Source organism: Stegodyphus dumicola, chromosome 11 (assembly GCF_044657685.1).
Source record: "Stegodyphus dumicola isolate Sdum_Otavi_A_Nest chromosome 11, ASM4465768v1".
NCBI classification, from domain to species: domain Eukaryota; kingdom Metazoa; phylum Arthropoda; class Arachnida; order Araneae; family Eresidae; genus Stegodyphus; species Stegodyphus dumicola.
This window is the reverse complement of record NC_140778.1, coordinates 42742910-42748241: the sequence shown is the minus strand read 5'-3', so window position 1 is coordinate 42748241 and position 5332 is coordinate 42742910. Positions and strand designations below refer to the sequence as shown.

General features: G+C 34.1%; 1 pseudogene; it reads left to right on the top strand.

Moving 5' to 3' along the window:
- The first annotated feature begins 1834 nt into the window (after positions 1–1834).
- Positions 1835–4096, top strand: LOC146993908 (protein brain tumor pseudogene; annotated as a pseudogene).
- The last annotated feature ends 1236 nt before the right edge of the window (positions 4097–5332 follow it).

Below are 5332 nucleotides of genomic sequence, written 5' to 3'. Positions count from 1 at the left end.
CATTTCAATTTGTTATGATGATAGAGTTATTGAGCTAGCATAAATTAAAATTATATTCTTTAGTCTTTGACCAGGCGTCCTCGTTTTTAATTTGAATTTGACTCTTCTTGTTTAATTACATCACCGCGAGCTGTAATTGACTTTCTTAGCATATTAACATGCGTTTACGGTCTAGGTTCTGCTTATTTAAACCTTTGTCTGACTTTGTAGTTACTTTCAGACATAGCAATAATTTCTTTCACGTCTGTGTGGATATTTTGGACTATTTAACTGTCACCAGATCAAATAAATCCTCATAGGTACATTGTGAAGAGGTTTACAAATTAGAAGATAAAGCACGCAGAAAATATTGAGAACATTGGTTTTCGTATTGAGGCAAATTTCTGATTGTTAGAAAAGATGTTTATAGAGGAGGAAATTGATATAAATTAGCCAAAATGTCTAGGAAGGCTTCAAATTAAAAGGAAGCATAAATATTTTGTTGAGTGTTGTTGCTGCAAAACATAAATGTTTTGTAGGTTTTAATGTGTAATTATCCTGATATTTTTCTAAGAATCAATGTCATAAATTACATATATTTTAAACTGTGAAACTTTATTAGATTGTGATTTTAATAGGGCTTTTTTAACAAATATAGTTAACAAATATTGTTAAAAAATAAGTAAAATCTAATAGTGGTCATGTAAGTCCATAAGGATTAAGGTTATCCAACTAGCTGATTTAATTAAATAATTTATAACTAACTGCTTATTCTTAAAAATTATCTCTGCATATTAAAAGGAGTTATTACGTTTCATTTATCCTTACCGTGGTCACGAGATAAAACTCGAAAATGTAAAATCCATGTAAAACTTATTCTTCGCATTTAGTGAGACTTGAAATAATACAAAACAACTTATCACTCTGGTGCTTTGGCTTATTGGAACCTTAAAGTATATTACCTGGGTTACAACCCCTGGAACTGTACACGAAGCTACGACACTAACTGCATCAAACAGAGCCTGACTAACTTTCAACACTTGCCGACCGTGCCTAGATCAGACCCTACAGGTTTGTTCTGATCAGCAGATCTCTCTCTAGGCAAACGGAAGACCATAAACGCATGTTCTTATTCTGTAGCAAAAATGCAGTAGCAAAAATGCATGATTCATAACGAAAGACAACAGCTAGTCTTTTGTAATGAATCATGCATTTTTACATCTCATTTTAACCTATGCCGCTTGACGTGAAATCTACTGGCTATTTAAAGCTCTAGACTGAGTTTGTGACAAAATGAGACACAAAAATAATCAACATAAAGCCAACTGTTAGTAAAACGCAAATAAAATGTCACTTATCTTCTTTCAAATATGTCCAACTATTATATGAGTGTAAAATATTTAATGCTACTTGATAAATTTCGCAAAGTTTATTTTATTATCAAGCTTATTAATAATTATGTTTAATAGTAATGCATCTACTTACGGATCTATTTTATTTTTAAATTGGTATTACAAAAGTGAAGTTCAGGCATAGATAATATCTTTAATTAAATTTATTCAGCTCCCATTTGCTGATAGGTCCTTATTTGTTTTCATTAATGGTCCTTAAAAGTACTTAATTTCCGTCTACAGAAATCTGTACGAACCCTGGTTGTAAATTTTATGTTTAAGGTGAGCATATCTGTGTTGGTCCTAGGAAGTAACTGCTGTAAGTTTTGTAATTCTGTTAGAAACTACACAAGAAGTGAAAATTTTTATGGGAAATATAATTGTTATATTGTATATTTTTCAATATTTACTTTCTTCATTTGTTTTCCAGGTTGGTTCTTCAATAATTTGAGGCATCTCTTATAATGGCATCACCTACTCCTTCTGTCCTAGATTCCTCATTATTTGGATCTCGTCAGTTAGAGTCCTTTGGAGACCGAGCACAACCGGAAAACGTAGGCACTGAGGGCAGTCTTTGCCCCGAAACATATACAGCTCAAAAAGTTTTACCTTGTTTACGCACTTTCTGCGAAACTTGTCGTGAAAAACTAACAGAAAACCACGATAAAATCCATTGTCCCAAGTATGAACAGGATCGTGCTCTTTTATCTCAAGGTAACGCCATCAGCAATGTGCTTGAAACCTCTGCCTTAGAAGTTTCTCATCCTTGCACTGGTTGCAAGGCAAAAGATACTCACGCTGTTGCTCTTTGCTTTGATTGTGACAATTATTTGTGCCGAAATTGTGTCATGGCTCATCAATTTATGAATTATTTTGAAGGTCATCATATTTTCAATCATAATGAGAAGTTCGACAAAGATGACTTTAATACAGATAAAGTGAAACGTTGTCCTCGACACATGATGGAAACGCTCAGATCCTTTTGTAAAGCATGTAATACACCAATTTGCAAAGAATGCATGAAGAATGATCATCCAAAAGGTCTCCATGATTACAAATCTCAAGAAATACTTGAGGATTTGCTTGAAAGGAGCAAAACCAAAACGAATGATTTAAGAAGTGCTGCCAAATCTGTAGAAGATTTTTCATCACGTCTGCAAATGCAGTATCATAAAGCACAAACAAAAATCGATGACACTTTTAATTTTTATTGTTCTGCATTGGAAGAACGTGAAGAAGAACTGAAGAAAGAGCTTGACGATCTCGATCTGTTTAATACTAAGATGGTTTCTTTAACTTTAATGGGCAATAAAGTCCAAGAAATGATAGAAAGGGCTCAACAAACGCTTCTGTTTGTTGATCGCATTAAGAAGAGATTCTACAGCAATTCAGAAATTTTAATGTTTAAACAGCTTCTTGACTCTAAATTACACAGTATTATTTCGTATAATCCTGAAGTCAATATGCAATCTTTAAATCTTGAGTTCCTGTCCAATCACCAGGCCATCCAAGTTGGTGTTCGGAACACGTTTGGATATATTCGCCATAATTCTGAAGATGTTCCAACTACTAAGGCACAAACAATTGCAAGGCCAAATGGTGTGGTTAATTCTGATCGTACCTATCAAAATGCGCATGCCTATGAGTCAAACATCATATCTAAAAGTTCTGCAAATAGCCTTGGTTCTGCAAATAGCCTTGGAGCATTTTCTACAAGTTTGGGTGGTATGAAATGGTCCAGTGAAATGGTGCAGTCTGAAATGGTCCAGTCCCCATATGAAAACTGGTCCAGTGGAACAGCTGACTTATTTCATCTGACTAGTGAACCAGCTGTTGATTTTTCACCCAAATTCATTTCTCCCAGCATGTATCCCATAAGATCTCAAATTAAAAGGCAAAAAATGATTTATCATTGTAAGTTTGGAGACTTTGGTGTTATGGAAGGACAATTTACTGAGCCTAGTGGTGTAGCAGTTAATGTCCAAAATGATATCCTAGTAGCAGATACAAATAATCACAGAATACAAGTTTTTGATAAAGTAGGAAGATTTCAATTTCAATTTGGAGAATGGGGAAAAAGAGATGGACAGTTGTTATATCCCAATAGAGTTTCTATTGAGAAAACATCTGGAGACATTATTGTAACAGAGAGAAGCCCTACTCATCAAATTCAAATATATAATCAATATGGACAGTTTGTTAGAAAATTTGGGGATAATATTCTTCAGCATCCTCGAGGAGTGGCTGTTGACATTAATGGTCGAATTATTGTCATTGAGTGTAAGGTCATGAGAGTGATAATCTTTGACCAACTTGGTAATGTCTTGCAGAAATTTGGTTGCTCTAAACATATAGAGTTTCCAAATGGAGTTGTAGTGAATGATAAGGAAGAAATATTTATTAGTGATAACCGAACACACTGTGTGAAGGTATTTAGCTATGATGGAGCATTTCTTCGTCAGATAGGAGGTGAGGGTCTTACTAACTATCCCATTGGTGTCTGTATTAATCAGAATGGTGAAATTTTAGTAGCTGACAATCACAACAACTTCAACATTACAATATTCACACAAGATGGAGAATTAGTGAATGCTTTTGAAAGTAAAGTTAAGCATGCCCAGTGCTTTGATGTTGCTTTAATGGATGACGGCTCAGTTGTCCTTGCTAGCAAGGATTACCACTTGTACATCTATCGTTATATGTAGATTCCATGTTTAGGAATTTAAACTATGTGGAAATCATCTTTAATGAAGTTGTTGTATTTGAAATATTATACTCAGTTATTGCCTTTTCGGGCAGCTGTTGCAAATGAAATGGGAAAGTAAATATGTGAAAGAAAGTTATTGGAAGAAACATATGTGGTAACCTGTATTTGCAAATTGTTGGTGTTATCTGTAAATTTAGTTTGCAGAATAAAATGTGAAGATGTCCGACAGTTTTTATGCGCACACTTGAATACAGCGGTCACTTGTTAATGAAGAGGCACTTAATACTCCAAGTACTTTTCTAGAAGTGTCCTCTTACTTGACACGCATTATTATGCTGGATTTGAAATTAAAATAGTTACTTTAAGATATACCATATTTTTTGCAGTTGTCAAATGTTATTACTGGCCCTAGTCATAATAGCCAGCAGCTACTATTGAAGCTGCATACATTGCTTGTTCCCACAAATTTTTGTGCTATATTGAAATGTAACAATGTTTTAACTTATTAATGGTAAAACACAATTTTTTAAGAAGACTGGTAAAGCCAAAGATACATTGTAAAAACCTTTTTCCTGTGATTTCCTTTTGAAGATTGGTGGCCGCTTTGTGAAAACAGTTGTTCAATACTCTGCCAATCTGAGTTTTCTACCTTAATAAAATGCTTGGACCACAGTACCTACTTTTGCCTTTGTGACCTGTCTCATCCACCAGGACTGTTCTGTTCCAATACTGTGCAGGCATTTTTCTCCTGTACTGTCAATTTAGATTACATTCCAGGTTTTATTAGTTATATTTAACATGGGTGCTACTTTACCTGTTAATTTTAATGTGTATCAAATTTCGTGTTGACTTATTTATATTTATTGCTCGTTCTTATTACGCGCCGAACAGATTTTTAAGTACTCTAAGTGAAAAGTGTTGAAAATAGTTACATCAAGATCTGATAGTTATCGAGTCATGCGAACTTTTGCTTTGGCGAACTCAGTCCTGTTATATTCCAAATATTTGAGAATTTAACTTTTAACTAGTTCTGAGCAATGTAAACAAGTTGCCGTTGCGAACTTGATAGAATTAGTTTTGCTTATTGTTTACAGTTTGTATGCTGAGGATCGCACTGATGGATGAAGTTAATGGATGAAACTGATCCTTTAAATAGCCAATGTGTTAAGATATTGTAGTGCGGCATGGTTTGTATTTGTAATTTTAGTTGCAATGCGACTGGCTGATACTATACAGTCATATATTAAAGGCTATG